This window comes from Syngnathus typhle, linkage group LG1 (assembly GCF_033458585.1).
Source record: "Syngnathus typhle isolate RoL2023-S1 ecotype Sweden linkage group LG1, RoL_Styp_1.0, whole genome shotgun sequence".
In the NCBI taxonomy this organism is placed as follows: Eukaryota; Metazoa; Chordata; class Actinopteri; order Syngnathiformes; family Syngnathidae; genus Syngnathus; species Syngnathus typhle.
The window spans coordinates 27,732,244-27,754,960 of record NC_083738.1 but is presented as its reverse complement, the minus strand read 5'-3'; positions in this window follow the sequence as shown (position 1 = coordinate 27,754,960).

Here is a 22,717-nt window from a genome sequence, read left to right as displayed (position 1 = left end):
GCCTCTTCCTTGTTTCTCCAGGGAAATGCGTCCCAATGAATATTTGATTGGCCTTGATTACCTGTTGGTTTGGTTCAATATGGCATGCATAATGAAGGGCAATGAGGCCGCTTTCAAAAATAGAGCTCGACAGCTCATACTGAGCATCCGTTCGCCAAAGACACAATGAACTCCCACTTAATGTGCTTTTACCATTCTTTTTTTTTTCCCCCTCTCTTTTTTGCCTAATGGACCCTCAGGGTACTCGTAGCTTTTAATTAAAATGAATGAATGATCTGAAAAGCCAGTTGATCGAATGTTAAATCTTTATGCCTTCTTCATATAGCCCTGAACTGAGTTTTAAGAAGCCACCTCTGGAAAAATAATATATAAATATATATATAATATAAATAAATATATATAATATATATAATAAAAATAAAACTGTATATATTTATATTATCTATAATATATATATATATAGATATAGATATAATAGAAATGTATAATATATATATATATATATAAATGTTTGCTAGCAACTGGCCCTAAGGCTAGCAAAAACAATTAGCGCAAAGTAACCCAGGCACTTCAGCATTTGAAAAAAAAAATACAATTAGCATCATCTCTGCTCGATAGCAATGGCAAAGTCATCATTGTGCGCCTTAGATATGATTTGGATGAATGAGCTTTCCGTCGGCATAATGTCGACAATTGATCTGATTAGCTGTTAGCTAGCAGATCAGCGCGAGAACAAGTCAAGTGACATTGTAATTTCAACATGACAAACTCTCCGTTGAAGGTAACCACAAAAATCCCTCGGCCAGCGCGTACACGCTACCCCGATCGTAGCTCGTCTGTGCGTCGTGACGACAAAATCTTTTCCATTTCTGCTGTGCTAAGTCTGACTAGCATGTAGCATTATGGCGACAATAGCGAGCGCGCCCTCGCATGAGTGCTTGATTGTTTTCCAGTCACTTTCGTTGCAGTCGTCGGCGGTGATTAAAAAGAGGACCGAGTCTTTGTTCTCCGTCGCTAATTCCTATCTTTTGTTCTCGCAGGAAAAAAAAACATCAAAAGTCACCTTTTGTTTTCCCTCCTCGCATTCGACTGGAATCAAACTGTTCGCTGCGGCCGTCCTTGGAATTATCCAGCCTCTCTCAAAACGTTTTCCCTTCTCTATTTAATTACCTTTAGTTGGGCCTTGTTTGTGAAGGCGCGCAATTTGGGTCATGGATGGAATTTTTGTGTTTCTTTTCGGTTTGTACGATTAATGAATAAATATAATGAGGAATTACCGTTCTTTTCCATGTATAATGCGCCCCCATGTATAATACGCACCCTAAAAATGGCATGCTGGAAAAAAGCCTGTACCCATGTATAATACGCACCCAAATTTTGACTCCTACTTAAGTCCGTAAATGTAAAATGATTTCAGAAAAAAGATCATCTTTGGGAACAACCGGATGTTATTCTGCCGGTCAGTACCACTGCGCATGCGCTAGCAAACTCGATAGCGAAGAAATGTTTCAGATTTGTGTAGGGTACATTGTGACAGCAAACGAGCAGGTGATCCAGCAAGCCTTGTCTGATACGAGAGCATTGTGTTCGTATGGAGCGTGTTTGAAGCGAACAGCAGAGAAGAAAGAAAGCGCATCTGTAATGGCGGCCTCCGTATCATATCCGGATTAAAAAAAAAAAAAATTGTTGTTGTTTTTTTTGTACCCATGTATAATGCGCACCCCAGATTTTAGGACAATAAATTAGTTAAATTTTGCGCATTATACATGGAAAAAAACGGTATTTTTAGAGATGTTGTATGAAGCAACTGTTTTCACGCAACAATCCGAAAGCCAGGCAGGCAATTCAAGGAGGCATTCCCCAGGTGATAAAAAAGATTTGATCCCACAGCCGATGAAATAATCTAACCTGCACGACAAATAAAACAGCCGCCGACATTTTAGTGCCTGCGCAGCATCATTGTAATGAGAGATGGTGTTTGCGACTCTCAGCCGGCTGATGGATATTTCATTAATATTGCAGCTAAAGACAAAAACGATGCAAGGAGCGCAAGGGTGAAGCGTCAGATAAACAATAATAATAATAATATAAAAAAATTCCTACGCAGACTCCCATCGGTAATCTGGCTTGTTGTTTTTGTTTACTCCCTCTTCTGTTTTCACCTGCTCACTCCAGCTTGTGTTTTTCCCACCAGGTCTGGCGATTGGGAAAACACCTTGGAAACCAACTGTGAGTATCAAAATGATTAAGCATATGTTGTTTTTCTTCATTTGCCTAAATAGTGCAATGCCATGTTTAGATCATCAACAATTATATTAGCGTCTACAATAATGGGGACATTGAGCGGTTTGTTTGAGAAAAAAAAAAAAAAAAGATACTTCAAGCTGATAAGTGTCACTCTGAGCTGCAGGTGGCTTGCCAAAGCAAATTTAAAAGCAAATACACGTGGCGTATTGAAAACAACAGCGCTTCCAAGGATCTTAATGCCAACATGTTCTTGCAGTTAGCATCGACTTAGCAGTCGACAGAACGCGAACAGTCGAGCAACAACGTTTGACAGCTAGCCAAGACCTTTGAAAAGCACAATGTGCATTGAAGGAGAAAGGCTGGCAAAAAATGGCCTCATTCGTTTCATGCCGTTGCTGTATTTTCCAAATTGCAGATATAATCGTCGTGTGGAGATATGCTATGTGTATATCCGTGTAAGAGTGTGGCTAGGTGTGTCTAATGTATATAGTATAGTGTATTTATATATGTATGTGTACATGTTTGTATATAGTATTGATTGATTGAATAATTATTGATCCCCAGGAAATTCAGGCCCCAGCAGTATCCATAATTGTATGTATGTATATGTACATATATGTTTACGTACATGGCGAATAAAAACTCTTGAATCTTGAATGTATATATGTACAGGTATACATATATATGTATACCTATACATATAAATATGTATTTATGTATACATACATGTATTCATACTATACATATATGTATACCTATCCATATAAGTATGTATCTGTAGTATATATGTACGTATATATGTCTATATATGTACTTTATATGTATAGATGTACGTGTACATGTATACATACATATGTATACCTTAAGATGTACGTATGTGTACATATATATGTATACCTATACATATAAGTTTGTATATGTATTTATGTTATATACGCATACATGTTCGTACATGTAGACGTAGTATATATGTATACCTATATATATATATAAGTATGTATATGTAGTATTTATGAATGGATATATTTGTACGTATCCAAATATATATATATGTACATATATGTATATCAAAGTCAAAGTCAGCTTTATTGTCAATCTTTTCACATGTCAAGACACACAAAGAAACCGAAATGACGTTTTCTCTATCCCACGGTGACGAGACATATTACACGATAGATTGGTATGTTCTGATCCTAGCCTCTAATTTAGCAAGTCCAGGTTGCTTTACTTGGAAGGAGAATTGCATGAGTGATAAGCTTGGAATGGGTGCGCAATGATAGGAAATTGAAGTCGGCAAGAAAACTATTAGCTGCTTTCCTCCCCGCCTGACAACACGGTTCCGGGCTGTCTGACTTGCAGACACATATCAAATTTGTTCCGGAATGCTGAAAGGCCTTTGCGATCCACTACATCTCCTTAAATTGAATCTGCTCGACGTCTTCCTCGGCTGATAATAGGTGAAACTTCGGGGTTGGGAAATGTCTCCCGCTTGAAATTGCACACAGATATATAATGTAAACATTTACATGCTGGACGCACAGATAAAAATGAAGGGAAAAAAAAAATGTTGAGGTGATGTGCTGAGAATAACTTCCTGTAACAATTTATCAGCGCTTGAATTGGCACCTTCCGGAACATGATTTTTTTTTCCACATTCTTAGGGGGTGGTTTTTTTTTTTGAAGTGATCTGGCGCATGTGCAGAATTAGCATCCAAGAAAAAAAAAAAAAGCCGGAATCTGTGAATCACACCAATTCCCTCACATAATTGTCACATGCGGAGCTTGTAATATTTCATGCGTTTAATAAGGTGTTTCATACATAGTGTATCTCGCAAGCCATCTTTTCAAAGTTTGTCTTTTCTTTGTAAGCTTGCTGCTATCTTAGCATATAAGCTAGCACTTTCAGTTTTGCCTCACTTGCGAGTAGACCGAAAATGTCTTTGGGTTGTGTGTCAAATCCTCTGAAGTCATTGTCGCTGAATGTTTTCATTTCAATGCCCTTTTTTAACTGGATGCAACTTTGAAGGCCTTTGTCAGGCGCAATTAGCAACGCGGGCTCTCAATATGCAGTGGCATGCTTTCGTCTGGACAATAGCGAGCGAGCGGACGGGCGGGCGGGCGGGCGGGCGTCATCATCTGGTGGAGAGAAAAAGAATGAAGCGACGCAGCTTATCAATCAAAGCGGAGGAAGAGGGAATCGATAAGCAAAAACATTTGGAGCAATGGGACGCGCCGAGAATCGTTCAGGTCTCTTAGCTGCAAGAAACTTTCTTGTAAAATGCTGATTGGTGTGTAGCCAGCAGTTACTATTTGCTGCTAAATCGATCTGGACGTTGCGCATAAACAATTGAATTCTTTCGTTTTTATTTTGAAAAGCACAAAGTGTAGAATCGTTCATTCCGATTTGTCCTGACTTCTTTTGGATTTAAGAATGGTTATTAAATGTGCTGACAAACTTCAGCCTTGTTATTGACAATACTTTTATGATATATCATATTTCATAAGAAAATTATATATTGTAGAATTATACATATGTATAATAAAATTCCATATATCTGTATACAAATATAAAATATAAATAGAAAATAGAAACATAAAATTATATGTGTGTAAATATATATATATATATATATAATATCAAATTTTATATATATATATATATAATTTATATAATTATATATATAATTTACACAATTACCGTATTTTCCGGACTATAAGGCGCACCTAAAAACCTAAAATTTTCTCAAAAGCCGACAGTGCGCCTTATATATGGACCAAATTCCTAAATTTAAACTGGGCCGAAGCATTGTGTCATGAAATCAATCATAAGTGGCCCGCTGAAGACTATCAATCATGAATCAAAAAGACTATGGATCATTATTTTGTGATTATAAAGTCATTTGTTGCGTCTGAAGTTGAAATAAAAAAGATAAAATGGAGAATGATTTGATTTGGATTAAAAATCTGACATGATGCATTAATGGTGCGCCTTATATAAGGACAAAGTTTTAAAATGGGCCATTCATTGAAGGTGCGCCTTATAGTCCAATGCGCCTTATAGTCTGGACAATACGGTACATCGTTTTTTTTCTCTCTCTCTCTTTGGTAGACATGGAAAACTGAGGCATACGATTTCAAGCTGTGATTGGACGCCACTCCAGAGGCAATTCCCCACTTTTTCTAGCAATTCCGACGGCAATAATGGCACACTTACAACCCAGGTGTCATAAACACGAATGCATGAATAATCGCTGTGAATGAGGGAGATGCCGTTTATCAAAAACAACACTTAAATTTGCTCCTCAGTGGTTTTCGATCAGGTTGAGATCACACCATCCATCCCGACTGGTCGATTGTTTGCAGCGTGGTATCCTGCGTTGACCTGAGCGTAAAGCACAGCTCTGTCCATCATGTTGTGAAATTGTCGGTTACACCGTTAGGCACAATGCCGCAGTCTCACTCGGCGAACCACTTTAGTTGTTTTTCAAAAGCCTCCTCGCTCAGAAGGCCCTTTTGTCGTTGCCAGCGTGCCTTTTTATTTGCCCGCTCCGTCGTAGAGAAAGCAAGTTTTGTCTCGTGAATTATTGTTTGCCAATCGCCGACGTGCCTTCAGTGGCCGTAGCAGCGGTGACTGTTTAACAATCGGAGAGCTAAACGGGGGATAAGCAGAAACGGGTCGAAGAAATGAGTTACTCGATGTTTTGATGCGAGTGAAAAGTCTTCGCTTTGGTCAAAAAGCGTAGCTGGAAAAAGCAGAATTTGATGTTTAAAGTTCAGGTCTCGGACAAAGATCACTCCGTGGGTTCCTGACGGCATCGCAAATCCGAATCTGGACAAACCAAAAAGAACAAACTGATTTTGTTTGGTTCAGGTGGAGAAAATTCTGGGCCAGCCATTGCTTAATGTTAGCAAGGAAGCTCGTCAGAAGGAATTTGGGTCAACGTCTTGGCATCTATCTGACAACTCTGCGGGTTGGTCATAAATGTGACATCATAAAAAAATGTCAGCTTCGCCCGCCCCCGTCACTCAAACACGACCGCTAACAACCGGCTAGCATGAAACAGCTAGCAACTTCGGTTGCAACTTTGAACTTTATAGCCATTATGTTGATGTTTATTGAAAAGTATCTTTGGTTCTTTTTCGCTTTGACCCAGACAATAAAAGAACTCATGTAATAAACGTGTTGTCTACAATAAACAGGAAATAACAATACGTTAGCGTGGTTACCCGCCTTCTCTTATTTTCCGCCGCGTCAAAAAAGTGTCCTCTATTTACCGCTCCTATGTTGACATTTGCGAGTTGACCTTTGAAATCAAATGGCGGCGGTGGCCGGGGACTGCATTAATGAGGGGAATTTGCCGAGCGATTTAAAAGTCCATTAGCATCGCGTTTCCACTCGGCTATGCCGCAGCTAATTGATATTCTTGGGCGAGGGGCGGCTATAAAAGTTTTTGCTCGAACACGCCTTGCCGTCTTGTGTTGCATTAGACAATATCAGACTCTCTAAATAAACAAGGGAAGGGACGTGGGGGTTGGCGGGGTGGCGGGCTGGCGGGCGCTTAATGGAACATCTCATTCTGCATGCTGAGTGGAGGAGTGCTAAATCCCCGTCAGTGTCATTTCCATGCTTTTCTTTTTTCGATTGCCGCAAATTAGCAGGAGGAGGAGATGGAGGGGTGTCGGAGAGGCCGTAAAGTACACTCGGATGTGCTTTTATGTCAGGGGGATGTTTGCATCGTTTTCCGCGCTTACACTCCTCATGCTAATGTGCTTACTCCAACGAGGCAGCTGTGTGGAAAGAAAAAAAAAAAGACCCACTTGCAAAGCGGGCCAGTGATATACAGTAACCCCCCCCCCCCCCCCCCCCCCCCCCGCCTGTTCCGCTGCCAGAACACCCCTGCAGTAAGTGAAATTTACCCGATTTGAATATGAATTTATAGTTATAGCATTATTTTTTCAAGGTCAACTCAGAACCAAGACACGTGTCCAAACAGGTACATTAGAAATGAACATCCAGCAGTTGTTTTTTGTAGGCATATGAAGCAGGATTAATACCGTTTTTTTCCGTGTATAATGCGCAAAATTTAACTAATTTATTGTCCTAAAATCTGGGGTGCGCATTATACATGGGTACATTTTTTTTTAATTTTTTTTTTAAGAAAATCATGGTACAACTAAACCAACAACAGGACTGACCAACAAAGTCGTGGAACAAAAAGACAGGGTGACATTACCAAAGACAGGAACAGAAACCAAACAGACATCATGACAGTAACACATGCAATGATCCGCACGCCTTTTTCACATGTCCGCACTGATCGCGGTGGTGCCTTTATGGGCAGTCGGAGAAATCAACGGCAACATTATACACGGAAAAAAACGGTAAAATCATTAAGACATAAAAAATGTATATATTTTTGAAAATGTATATATATATATATATATATATATGCACACATTTTTATACAGTTTTTTTTAATATATATATATATATTTTTTTCTTTTTTTAAATATATATATATATATATGTACGTCTGTTAGGATTCAATAAACGTCTGACTCCTTTCCACAATCTACTTTTCCAAGTTAACCTCATCTGGGAATCAGGCTGGAGAAGATTTCTGAAATGAAAAACCCGCTTTGAAACGGCTCTTTTTTTTTTCTCCCGGTGTTCGGTGCGCTCGGGTGACAGCGCAAAGTCTCGCCAGGGGACTATTGTGCTAACCACTTTCAATAATGTGCGTGCGCCTATTACCGGAGTGTGACGCGCCTCTTCCGCACGCACGCCGCCGCCTTTGCGCACGCCCCGAGGCCTCGTCTTCATTTCGTCTTTGCTGCGGGCAAGCCGGCGCGCCAAAATGACGCCGGCGCCAGACCTGCAAACAATAACGCGTTCTTTTTTCGAGTAATTCACTGATGTCACGCGGTGGCTTTTAGATGGCTGATTCTATATTGACTCGAGCAGAAACCTCTGGAGGCTTGTCACGGTAAACACGGAGATAATCCAAATAAACAAAAGCCATGATATTCCTGCAGTAAAATGGAATGCGCTGCTCCTTTATCCACGTCTCAAAATTTCATGGAAATAGTTGGAGTACGTTTTTTTTTTGTGCGTGTGTATGGCTGGAAATGTTTTGCCTGTGAGCAACTTAGTTGTTGTTGACTGTTTTGATCCTTAAAGAAGTATAAGAGTTGGGAGTGTGCCAAAAAACTAGGCCTGGAATTATTCCCGGTCGAATTTCTGGCCTTGAGTCGCGTTCTGACTTTATGAGCCTTTTTCAAATTTGATCTCGTTTAGTTCAGTTTCAATCAGAGGCGTAGCCAGGAATTTTTCCAGGTGGGGCGTACGCCCACAGGAAAAAATTACCCACGCCTTTCGCTGATCGCTAAAACAACATCCGGGTCAGGGAGGCAAACGGTGAATGGATAACATCGCGCACATTGAATAGCGCAAGCACATTCGCGCAAGACCGAAAGAAAAAAACGGCATGAAAATGAAGAATCGAAAAAGCTCAATTTTTTTTCAACCGGGGCGCCGCCCCGGCTCGCCCCGGCTTGGCTACGCCTCTGGTTTCAATCTAAAAAGCACATTTAGAACTTTATCGAGGTCGCGATAATCGGCGCAAAGAAATCACATGTTAATTCTCACTACGCCACTGGATCCTTGAAACGCCTGGAAAGTCCTTGAAAGTCCTTGAAATTCCTTGAATCCCATGGTAGACAAAATAAATGCGGTTCAACATCGTCCACTCCGGCCTTATAGAGAGTGGAAATGTACGTTGGAAAATGGTTGAGAAAGAAGAAAATCCCGGATCCGCTTCAAATCTGCGGATATCGGCAAAGTTGGTAACTTGTGCTGAGACATTCGGCAAAAGTTTGGCTGTCTTTTTCAGCAGCAGATGTTCGTCAGCTACACGGATGCCTGAAAGCGCAAACCCGGCCGTCATTCTTTTGACAAAATGAACCTTTGAGACGCAGCGCCGGGCTTCCATTGGCGCATGATAACAGAGCCAACGGGGGACTTTTGCGAAGGAGAGGATGCCAGACAAGGCAAGGGGAAGTCACAAAAGAAGGACCCGAGTGGATCGACGCGGACCCACCGCCGAGCGCCGGGATGTGAGAGCCGAGTCTTCTTTTTTGGCCTTTATTACCGCGTTGAATGGTCTTTCTCACTCCAAATTTCCAGGAAGATTCTCGGAAATGAATGACGCGTTCAATGCGCCACGTGCAACATCTTGCCGTGAATGCACATTTTCTTTTTTGTGATAGACTCCCCTCGGTCTTAAAAGAATTTTCTGCCCGGACCGTTTTCCCGGTAGCCTACTTGAGAAGACTAATGTGAGCGCCATCGCTGATGGAGACCTCATTGAAAAGCTACACAGCCGTTAATCCCGTTGATGTACAACCCCCCCTCCCCCTTCCTGCCCCCAACACTCCCACCCTCAGCACCTCATCCCTATTGACGGATGAGAAAAAACCAAGACGGTTACGATAAGACCACGCTGGCGTCGATACCGAGACGCGGGGAAGTATCAAGATCGCCGACTTTCTCGGCGGGAGTTTGTCAGTTTCCGAATCGGCGTGGGATGGCTGATCCCCTCACGGGGGTTCTTGAACTATTCCAGTCCAGGGAGCCCTTACATGAAAGATTTTTTTTTTTTTTCAACCAAGGTTCCTCATCTATATTTGAAATGTTTCAAATATTCATGAGCTGTTTAATAGAAATGAACGTAACAATTCGAAATCAAATAAATAAAAATTTATATAAAATATGAAAAATAAAAATATAAAAAATAAAAATATTAAAAAAACGTTTCAAATATTCATGAGCTTTTCGGTAGAAAATAATGTAACCAAATTTAACAATAAAATAAAAATAAATAAATAAAAAATCTATTTTTATATAAAAATAAACAATAAGAATAAAACTGTATAAAATAAAAATATTAAAAAAATAAAACGGTGCTAGATGACGTGCGCTGCTTCCTTGGCAACATTAACAACGTGGAGGCGCTAGTCTGATAACGTTTTTAAAAACTTTATTTGTCCTATAAAGCAAACCCGAGCGGAATCGTTTTCACATCGTTTTTTTATCATATGACAAGAAAAAAGCCAGAGTCAATTGTGCCCGAGGAAATGCTTCTCCTCAAAGAGAGGCTTAAACTCATTTTTTGAAAAATAGTCTGGAAAAGTTGCCGCATGCCGCAAAAACTACCCTACCCCCATAAGGGGTCCCTGGACAGAAAAACTTTCCTGTTATAGAGGCGAGAGAAAGCAAAGCTACCGAAGCGTTGCTGACACCACACTTTGGAGCTCAAAAGATGATCCTAGAGTGGAGGGGAGGGGAGGGGGTGGGGGTTGTTGGACGCCACATTTTGGAGCTCAAGAGATGATCCCACAGGGGGGGGCAACGGAGGTCGAGGGAGCGTCTTGTTTCAGCCGCCTTCTATTTGCTGCGGAGTGTCAAGGCCCCAAATGAAAAATGTGGCTCGCTGCCATATCTTCACATTCATTCCAAGCGGGAGAGACAGACACAGAGGAATGACGGCCATGTCATCAGAAGTTGATTCATCATCTGTTGCGCACGCCGGCAAACACGGCTGACCTTCATCTCGTACTCTGAAGGGGGTCATTTGTCAGGGAGCGGGCGGGGGTGTGCCGAGGCGGCCTCACCGGCGGGAATTCTTCCTCTTTTATGCAACCAAGGGAGAATTTCGCAAGCGTGCTTTAACGGCTGCTTTGTTTGCCTGCTTTGATGCCTAATGATGGGCGGGCTCTCGGATTGATCAGCTTTGTACGTGTGGGCTGAGCTGAGCCCGGTTCTGCTGATTTTCTCGAGGGACCTTTGTGCTGCCTTCCGCCCACTTATTGGCAAGGCGAGGCAAGTTTATTTGTGTAGCGCATTTCGTGTACGAAGCAATTCAAACAGCTTGCCGTCAAACATTTCAAGCGTTACGGAAACGAAATAGGAAGACAGAATCATAATAAAATCATATCGACAAATGAGATTAAAAGGATTCCAACTGAGCATTCATCTAGATAAAAGATGAGAGAGAAATGAAAGCTGGGGATTAAAATAATGGGGATTAAAAGAAGAATAAAGGATAGAGTCACGAGGATGCGCCAGTAAACAAAAGAATTTGCCACCCGAAGTTCGTTCGAGTCCGATGACTTCACTTTTTTGGGGCTTTTCTTGATTGATTCTCGTCCGTTCATGGTAAATGCACTAAAATATCAAATTTGATATCATCTGCACAAGTGTGACAAGAGATTCTGTGTTGATCCACAAATAAAATTAAATGAAATAAAAAATTAAAATTAGCAAAGAATTTAACAAAGGACAGCTGAAAGATATCAAATAGGAGTGGTGCAAGGGTGGACCCTTGCGGAACACCTCGTCTGATCTTTGTTTGCTCAGATTCATGAGTATCCATTGAGACAAGGTTGTCTAGCTTGATTGAGTAATACCAAGATGATGGTTTCATGATTCAGAAGACTCCAAGTCTCAAAGTTGTGCAATCCAAATGGCTTTGTGAAGCGCTTGCCCTCATCACAGTTGACGTTGCACACCCTGGTCCAGCCGCCAGACAATCGCAGGGGCACTTGTAGACCATCCAGGATCGTCTTAAGGTCGCCGTCTGGAAAAACTTCCAGCAAACTCACATTAGCAATCGAAAAGATAGTGAAAGCGACGATTCCGTTCTCCGTTTCCGTGCGAGGGAAACGCGGACGCCCTGACAGGCCTTCCTTAAATATTTCAAACAAGTATGTGGAGAACGGCCCCGCACAGGCACTGGAGCCTTCCAAGTCAATCAGGCAGCACGCTCACCTATGTGGTGAAATATTCATGGGATGGATGTGGTCAAAGTTCTCCAAAATGGGTGGCTGAGGACAGACCCTTTAGAAAATGGAGAGATGGATGGCTCCTAATTCTGCCCGGTGACAAGGAACTGAATGTTCTCTACTTTTTGTGCAAAATCGCTCTTCTCTGCATTTCCACCCCGCCCCGCCTCCCGGTTTCTCAATGCAGGGTGGGGGGGGGATTAGATGCTCTGCTAGGGAGGAAGAACCCGCAACTGAGAGTGAAGGTCTCCCAGCTGAGGTAGCAGTCGTAGTCATCCGACTTGCCGGAGCCGAAGCGGGGCTGTCTTTAGAGCTTTTTTTTTTTTTTTTTGAAGTTGAGCCCCAGGATTTAGCACGCTTGCTTCCTCAGCAGAGGCGAAACCTCACGTATCATTCCTGAGACTTGGGGAGAGGGAACGCCGGGAAGGGAGGGGAGCGCACAAAGAGTATGCACTCAAAGCCTCGGGGAAACGGCTGCGGCTGAAAAGGGAGCGCCGGAAAGTGAGCTGCCAATGCTCGTGCTGCAAAAGAATCACGAGTCGCCGGCTTGTGGGTCACTCGCTTGAGATTGACAGATTGGATGCTGATGCATGACATACCTCCTTTAAGGCATCCACACTCCACGCTGCCAAAAAATGGATTGATGGGTGTATTATATATTATATTATATTATATTATATTATATTATATTATATTATATTATATTATATTATATTATATTATATTATATTATATTATATTATATTATATTATATTATATTATATTATATTATATTATATTATTGAATTATGGTGTAGTCTATTTTATTTTTTATTTTATATATATAATAATAATTTTACATATAACATCAATATATATACAAAATGGTAATACTTAATAGTATGCATATGGGTACTACTACTTTCCACCAGCAGAGAGAGCTCCTGATATATTCTATTGCTGTATACCCCCCCATTAGCTTCACTCTATTTTATTTTTTTGCACTTTTAACTTTTGAGGTGGCATTTAGTGATTTTTTTTTTTTTTGCCCCCGCTGCTTTTTTTGTTGCTGAATTAATCATACAGCAGCCAGATATAAAAGTGGAGGAGGCGTGTTTGCCTACTTGAAGCTTGTCAGAGGTGAGGTTGAGGCGGGATAATCTGGCGCACAACACGTCTCATGCAGGGCGGGGTGGGAGCTTGCTTCACCTCCTCCTGAGTGTGCCGCATGTTTGTGTAAAAAAAAAAAAAAAAACTCACTGTGCGGCCCGAGTACTGACAACATAGGAGGCGGCTTGACGCAAAGCGGTGCTGACATGCGGGATTATGCGGCGCTCTGGCTCACGCTGCGTCCGCGAGCAAATCAAACGACTGGCTGTTCCCCGTCTCATTGTAACGGCTTTCAACAAATAGGAAGGGATTCATCCGCCGCAAAAAAAAAATACCCCATCTTTATCCACGTGGATGACTTGATGTTCTTTCTTGAACAAAGAAGCAGCCTGACTCAGACCACTCTCTTGTTGCCACGGCAACCGGCGCCATCAACTGTTTCCGTGTTGACTTATGAGGTGTGGCGGCACGGCACCGTCGTGCAGAGCGCATCCACTTTGGAGTCTGGAGGTTCTGGTGTTCCATCTCTTCTTAGGCCTCAGAAGTTTACATTTGGTCCCCCCCCTCTGCTCCAACGTGCTCGTGACCCTCGGTGACCCTTTGGCGCAGGTCGTCCACCACCTGCGAATAGCCGCATGCTAATTCGCGTGATCTCGATTACGGGGCGGGTGTTGTTTTCCTTCTTCTTGGATGACGGGGAAGAAGTGGGTGTGTCGGGTCGTTGCCGTGGGATACGAGCAGATTAATTGACCCAACTAGAGACTTTTTCCTGTTTACTCCCCATCCAGGGCAAGTGGATGGCTTTGAAAGAATACATCTGTAATGGGGACAATGCAAGCCATGAGAATAGATCTCCATTAGTGCGAGGACATCTGCAACATTTGCAAAATATGCCGGTAAATTAATCAAGAGCCGTATTTGCATTTAAGAAAAAAAGAGTATATAAGCAAAAATAAAAAGCATGGGAGTGAACGTTTGTGCTGGTCCACGCAGATCGAAAGAGGCGGGCTGCTGCTCCCAGGGAACCTGATGGCGTGGCCGACTCCGTGTCGAGCTGCTTCTCCGCGTCGGTCAGGAACAGCGGCCACATTTTGGCTTGTACGCCTGCGGCAAGGGGCGAGAGTTGACCCCCCCCCTTCCCTTCTTTCTCAGATCAGCAATTCTGAGGAGAATCCCATTGAAAACTGGCCCTTCCTGACACCGCCATAAAATTTGGTGCACTTGTCTATCATAACAAGACGTTTGAAGAAAAAGTCTCAAGGGCTCTTTGACTGAAATTCAACAGAAAGGCAGACACTTTTGCTCCCAAGTAGCTATTTCCAATGAAAAAGAAGAAAATATATCATTCGACAGCAGTTTGAAATTTGGCCGAAATATCTTCAAAACAATCAAAACGATCAAAACAAAATGGCCGCTGTAGAAGAGCGACAGGGAAGCAGCCATTTTGTTTTGAAGCCGAATTCGACTAAAAATGAGGCTTGGAGAATCTGGAAAAAGAAGCCCTCCTCACATAAATCGACGTGTATCGGAAGAGTTTCGATAATCTATACCTGAAATTGAACGGGAAGGATTCGGACTGAAGCGGCCATTTTGGGGATAAAGTCCATGGAAAAAGGGGCGTTTGATTTCTGATCTAATGAAAGTTAGAGGATACTTCTGTCCTAATAGGGTGCAAAAACTAAACTCCCAAGGACCCATGAGTGAAATTGAACTGAGTGGCGGCCATGTTGGGTGGAAGCAGCCATTTTCGTCCAAAGTTGAATCACGTCAAAGTGGCGACAGTATTAGTTGCGGCTTTACTTAGAAAAAGTCTGACATCATTATTTGACAGACTTTTTCTCAGGATGGCTCCGAGTCTGGCAGGTAGGAGAGCTAACGCCGAGTGGCTGTTTTGTAGCTGAGCTAAGCAATCTTGTTCAGCGCCAGTGCTAAGTCGGGCTTAATGGCCGCCGCTGCGCAGCACGGAATGTGCTTACCTCTGCTCGCCTGTCATCGCCGATCAGCCTTTGCATGCGTGCGGCCTTCGGCAGTTCGTCCCCTGTCGTGACGGAAGGGGACGGACGTTGAGGTTTTCCAGACACGCCATGCCGGCCGGAGCGACCGTTGCCTCGGACAAGGATCAAGCGCACTGAAAATGGCGGCTAAAGGAAATGGCTTTGCCGTGTTGATTTTTTTTTTGGCATAATCAAGCTTAATTGTGGCGTTTGTGTCTGCCGCCGAGAGATTGTGCGTATCTTTGGAATTTTACAAAGCCGTATTTGCCCGCATGCAGCCAAAATAAATAAAATAAATTTTAAAAAAGCCAGGTGTGACAGTGTTCCCGAGCTGAATTAACATGAAAACAATCTGCCAATTTGCAATGAATTGGAGAAAAAGTGCTGAGTTTCAGAGTGCCAAGGAAGCCAGCTTGGATCGGCACCCTGCATATAAATGTGTTGTTTATTCTCAGAAAATAATTGGAAATGATTGAAAAGAGCTCTGGAAAAGTACAAGATAGGTACTCCATCGCACTTAAGTCACAGGTGCCAAACTCAAGGCCCGGGGGCCAGATCCGGCCCGCCACATTATCTTCTGAGACCCCCAAAGGCAAATCATGTCAACTCAGTGTTTTTTAATAAAATATCAATCCTGTAAATGATCTTACTTTTAATAATACTGGATTATTGTAATATTTTTGGTTACAATCCCACTTTCAAAATAAACTCGAACTTTTTTTGTCACAATCCCACTTTCAAAATAAATTTGAAAATTGTTTAAACCTTTTTTTTTTGTCACAACCCAATTTCAAAATAAATTTAAAAATTGTTGAACTTCTTTTTTCACAATCCCACTTTCAAAATAAATTCAAAAACTGTCGGCCTTTTTAATCACTGGATTCTGTTCATTTCTATTTACCGTAAATTCCGGACTATAAGCCGTGACTTTTTTCCAAAATTTTGAACCCTGCGGCTTATAGTCAGGTGCGGCTTATATACGGATTTTTTTCGGGATTTTTGTGATGACTTGATCACTTCTATACACTGCGGTATCTTGAAGAAAAAAACAACAACAGAAATACTATTTTGAAACACTACTATGGCTGCTGCTTATTCTGGCTGTGTTGCTTGTGACTATTATGAGCTTTAGTAGGAATGCACGCTAGGTGACCTGCGACCTGGCTCTAAACCCTTCATAACAGGCAATGTTGAGAAATACATATTAAAGTATGTTATAAAAACTTTAAAAAGGCTTTCTGTGAACGGTCTTTCTTTGTAAAAAAAAATGCGTGTGCACGTGCGGCTTATAGTCCGGTGCGCCTTATATAAGAAAAATACTAAAATATCCCCCAATTTTAGCTAGTGCGGCTTATAGTCCGGTGCGGCTTATAGTCCGGAATTTACGGTAAGTCATTAATGGCCCAATGAGGGAAAACATAACTACGCTGCGGCTCCCAACAAAAATGGGTTTAACACCCCTGATTGAAGTTGAGGAAATTTTTTTCAAAGCCCCCTCATACTTGTATGAATGAATGTATAGTACGGAAAGGTGATGTTTTTGAGGTACTCCTTTCCAGATTGTTGCAGCTCTTGAGTGCGCGCTTTACAAGACAAGCTAGTCGGCGTCCTTGGCACAAATAAACATGTCAAATAATTCTCACCTAATTGAACCCGAGCCACTCCATTGAGCCTCCGTTATTAATTTATGATTACATTTGCCCGTAATGTTCAATGAAGGGAATTCTGATCGCGTTTCTCTGTAACATAAAATTAATGAGGTGCGCGTCTAAATATAATTGCGAGCATCAAGCTAATATACATGTAAGCGGGAAAGCCATCAATGGAATTAATTCACGGCAATTAGCAATCATGTTCTCACGCCTTTGCCAAAGCGACGGGAGGCAACGTTTCGTGGCACGCTGTCTTGGTAGACCAAATGTTTCTGACTGGCCTGAAAGATTAGAAGATATTTATCCTCCGCGTCAGGATGGAAGGCAGCCATTTTGGTTTGAAGCAAACATTTTTTGAGCTCGACTTGGATTAAGAAGTTGTCACTAGTTTACCAAATTTGGTGAACATCAATCACGAGGAAAATATAACAGGAAGGCAGCCATTTTATTTTTTGCTTTAGAACGGACATTTTGAGCAACCCTATGATCATGTCAGACATGACAGACATGGAGAAACTTCTAGTCAAGTCAAGTTTATTTGGATAGCCCTAAATCACAAGCAGTCTCAAGCATCCCCTGATCTTAAACTCCCAGGAGGCCGAGGAAAAACTCAAAACTCCAGCTAGGGGATATGAGAAACCTTGAGAAGAGACCGCAGATGGGAGGGTCCCATGTTTGAGAATATTTGTCATTTTTCACATGTCCTGAGTGTTGTTAGTCACCGAAATGTTGAACAGAGGCTGTGATGTACCAAAATCAAATTTCTTGTTTGGCACGCTCAAAACACGGCGAATAAAAAATCATGAATGTCAAAGATTGTCCACGAAAAAGTTTGCTCCATTGTTATAAGTTTATTTTTTTCTCAGCCCTTTTCTTTCAAATATTTGGGCGAGTGCCTTTTAGTCGAACCTGCTATTGTTTGCCCTTTTGACAGCAAAAAAAATCCCTACCTTGTCTTTCGCCATCTTCTTTGGATTTGTGCGATAGCACTCAGCTCGATTAATTGAGGTTGACTTGAGAAATAAATGGCGACATGCCCCCCCGCTCCATTTGCGACCCCCCCCCACCTTCGACTCAATTGCTTCTAAAGATAGCCGGCGAACAAACACTAGTTGTTTGTGGTGGCGGCGCTCTCGGGAAGGCCATTAGTCGCTCTTGACCCGTGCTGGCTGTTAAGCGCTGCCCACCGTGATTTTCTATTGTCCGGTGTCAGTCTCGGCTCCGAGCCCCTCTGGGAGAGTCATTATCATCTACTTAGGGACCATTACTGCTAGCGCGTCTACGTCGCTTTTGTGCAATCCTCACCCGTTTGTGACCGTATTGTGCGCCAAATCGTGCCAGACTTTTTAAAGTCTTACAGTGGCTAAAAAAAATCTTGTTTTTAAATCCAAAACTCTTGAAATCCTGTTTCGAACCCGATGACCGATGGTCCCCTTGCTGTGAATTCACTCCCAAGCTTCACTTCATGCTCCTCAAGAAGAAAGAAAAAAAATCGCCCCTTTCCATGAGCGAAGCATTTTCTGTTTATGATAAGATGAGAAGCCCGTTTGTGCTTGTTCATGGATTCCTTTTGGGCCCTCAGCGCCGCTTCGCTGGCATTTCTACACCTATAGAGAGATAAATGGGTCTACAGGGCTAGCTTTTGATTTCGGCGCAGGTGGGTGATGGAGAGGTCAGACGAGTCGCCCACAGCCTCCTTGGGAACTCTCATTAGACTGCCCCAAATACACCCTCCGACAAAGTTGGCCCCACACACATACACACGCTTTTTTGCGCTTCCTTCTTTAACACTAATACGGAGGTCCGTTGGTCTGTGAAGGACAACGGAACCTTTTGGCTGAGACAAATCGCTTCGGAGCGGGGTTGAACTTGCCCACCGCACCAGCGTGTATTTTTTCGCACGTACACACAAGTCGAGCACCCTCCGGGGTAACAAGGGAAGCCTTGAGTATATCGTGTTCTATCAGGAGTCAGCCAACTGGGCCGCCGGTCTAATCCCTAGCAGCATGGTCGCAATGCCAAAGTCCAATTAGGACCATAAAAAAAAAAAAAATTCCAGCGCTCTTCCTGAACGGTGGCCTTTTTATGAGAGGCCCGCTCGCCCCGCGAGCGTGACCCGCGAAAAGTCGTCGCAACAATGCGGCCATAATAGCGAGACCGGGGCAAGATATCGACCCGTGTGGCCACAAAGAACCTTTAAAGAGATGTTAAGAATTTTTCCCACTGTTTAAATGAGTTTCCAGGTGTCTTTGTGATGTCTTTTGCCAAAGTATTCCAAAGACAAAGGTGAGAATGGCTTTTTGTTAAGGAAATGACAAACATATCACCGTATTTTCCGGACTATAAGGCGCACCGGACTATAAGGCGCACCATAAATGCATCATGTCAGATTTTTAATCCAAATCAAATCATTCTCCATTTTATCTTTTTTATTTCAACTTCAGACGCAACAAATGACTTTATAATCACAAAATAATGATCCATAGTCTTTTTGATTCATGATTCATAGTCTTCAGCGGGCCACTTATGATTGATTTCTTCACACAATGGTTCGGGCCAGTTTAAATTTAAGAATTTGGTCCATATATAAGGCGCACTGGACTATAAGGCGCACTGTCAGCTTTTGAGAAAATTTTAGGTTTTTAGGTGCGCCTTATAGTCCGGAAAATACGGTATCATAAATTCAATGATTTATTTATTTATTATTTTTATGAATTATATATATTTATGATTTTTTGCCTGTCGAAAATTTCAGTTTTACTTGGGATGATTTTCTTAAATAACCAAAGTCCGCTTGGCTAATTGCTAAACTTTACAATGCCCATTGAACTGAAGCAAAAAAATCTGTTAGATTTTTTGAGTTGTTTTTTGGAGGTTGGAATAATGATGCATGTCGACAAAATTGTTGCGACCTCTTAAAGGCGCTTGTCTATCATTTTTTTCCGCTTCCTCTGAGCCATGTTTAGTACGGTCCACACCAACAGCGCACCCTTCAAATTTGAGAACGCCTGTTATTCTAACAAGTTGACTTTTGTCATATGGAAGTAAATTCCGAGACCGCATTTGCTGATAATCGCTCCACCGTACTTGTCAGCTTGATCTCACTCAAGGTCGCTCAATCCCGTGAAGCCCGGTCGTACCAATTTCAAGTTCCCCACCAGCGGTTACTTTTCGGGACGGCCAACGACGACGGCGACGTCGGCGAGCGAGGCGAGATCGTAAATTGCCGCAGCGGAACCGGGCGGTCGAATAAAGCAGTAAGAATGAATTTACAAGGCCTCCCTTCCATAAACAACAGCGATATTGTGTAAAGTGCCTCCTAATAGAGCCGGTCGGCCGGCCCATGTGTAGGCCGGTGCGGGCGGGCCACCAAACCTGCATAATATATTATAATATATTATAATATATTACTATATTATGTGCTACCATGGCTGGCATCTTCTCCGTTTCGCTCCACTGGTTGTGGCTCAACGGAATGGACATAACCAGCAGTCAGGTAGCGAGATCATTGCAAACTCTTGGTATAAGGACTTGAACAATCTATCAAATAGTTGTAAATGTCTGGATATGTTGCTGGCGGAAAAGTCGCCTTATTAGAGGACTGCTGTCCCAGCTCCTGCTACGCTTGAGCTGGTGGTGTTCTTACTTGGTTTCCACAGCGGATCAACACGAATGTTATATTTTCTCAACTTTTCAATGGATCTCTTGCGGCTTTCTGGTCCAACCAGACGAAATAATCACTCACGACACCCACCCAGGCCGCCATCCTCACGAGTCTAGTGGCGGCGGACGAGGCGTTTTGCCACCAAATAATAATGGCCGCCCGGATCTGTGACGTCAGTGCATATCCACCACTGATCTTCCCGCCCTCACCCTGTCCATTTCCGAGGCGCTGAGGCTTGAAGTATACATTTGCGCGGCGCATTACACCCCTCTAATAGGCAGTCAGTCAAAATAACAGGCTGCCTGAAATGTCAGCGTTTACCTTTGTAATGATTGCGGGTTTTAATCGATTCTCCGCCCGCCTGCCGTCTGCAGCTGAGCCGGTGTCAGCGATACGAACGAGAACGGACGGTGGACAGCAAATGGAGCTGAAGCGTAACACTGTGAAGGCTTTATTCATTTTATTATTTATCGGGGGATACGCCGCGCGGCGACGGCGTCGGCCCGTTAAATGTTCCTTATCAGTTGCTGTACGGAGGCGGAGCTGCCGTCGGCGTTCAGGCGATGGCCAACGCGACGTTACAGTCATGAAAAAAAAACAAATGGGGAATAGTTGAACAACAACTGTGACTCTGTCGACATGTGTTACTCCACGCTTTGCTAACGGTGTTAGCCACTCAGTGGCGGTTTCCATTATGTGTTAGCTAGCGGGGGCAGTCCTAAAACAAATTCAAACATGCAGACACAAATGAGGAATAGTGTGCTACTCGACGCTTTGCTAGCGGCGTTAGCGGTTTCCATTATGTGTTAGCTAGCAGGGGCACTCCTAAGACAACAATGTTGAGGCCGCAAGTTTGGCAAATATTTGAACACGTTTGCCTCGTCAGCCGTCATCGAGTCGGATGTTGCTCATAGTTACATCCTTACCTGACTAGTTATGATTATTACGTTTGATCATTACACCCTGACCTGAGCCGTTCTCCCGGCATTGTTTTGGCTAGGCAATAAAAATGGCAACGGCGACGAGCACATGGGAGCAGAAACAAGAAGGGGAAAGTGATGGGATGGTAATGTTTGCAATAATAACAATATAACTAAGACGGATAACACATCCGTTCTGGACTGGAATGTTTTTTTGATGCAGTTGTGCCGGCGTATTTGCGGGTCACTAGTAAAAAGCACCATCTGGCATCACCTCTCCTCCCATTGAAACAATAAAATGAAAATGTTAATGGATGCTAATGAAATGTCTAATTGTGGATGCGGTGCAACCATGCGGCGCTCCCCACTCTCGGATTCGGTCTTCATCGTTTATCACAGCGAACCCTCTCGAGAGCTACGCTAATAATGATAATCAACGGCAAAACACAATGACAGCGGCGTGGTTTCGCATGCCGATGGAGCGGCGCGTTGGTTCGTTTTTTTGTAAAATTGTATTTTTTTAGGGAAAATTGCAGCTGTGTGGTTTCTCCACAGACACTCGAAACCAAAGTCCTCACCATCTGCTGACCGCCAACCCCCCCCCCCCCCACCCAAATGTGATCGAGTTCCCTTTGCAGCACACTCTGAGTGGGCACTGATTAATCAGGCAGCAGCACAATGACTTATTTTTCGACATGCAGGTCCCATGTGGTCCCTTAAGTTTATGTGCTGAGCATTTATTTCCGAGAAGCAAAGTTAGTAAATCAAACAGGAATAGGAGCTCTTTCATCTTAACTTATAGCATTTTGCCACTCGCTTCATTTTATATTTATTTTTTTTCAAAACGACTCGCTGCCGAAATGGGGCCAAAACTGCGCTCTATTTTTAAACGTTCGCAGAGGCAAATACCTTGCTTTGTACTTGCCTTGTACTTGCCTCGCCTTGTACTTGCCTCGCCTTGTACTTGCCTTGCCTTGGCCTTGGCCTTGCCTCGCCTCGCCTCGCCTCGCCTCGCCTCGAACCGCAATCGGCGGCAACTCGGGGGACATGAACCGCAATCGGCGGCAACTCGGGGGACACGAACCGCAATCGGCGGCAACTCGGGGGACACGAACCGCAATCGGCGGCAACTCGGGGGACACGAACCGCAATCGGCGGCAACTCGGGGGACACGAACCGCAATCGGCGGCAACTCGGGGGGACATGAACCGCAATCGGCGGCAACTCGGGGGACACGAACCGCAATCGGCGGCAACTCGGGGGACACGAACCGCAATCGGCGGCAACTCGGGGGACACGATTTTGAG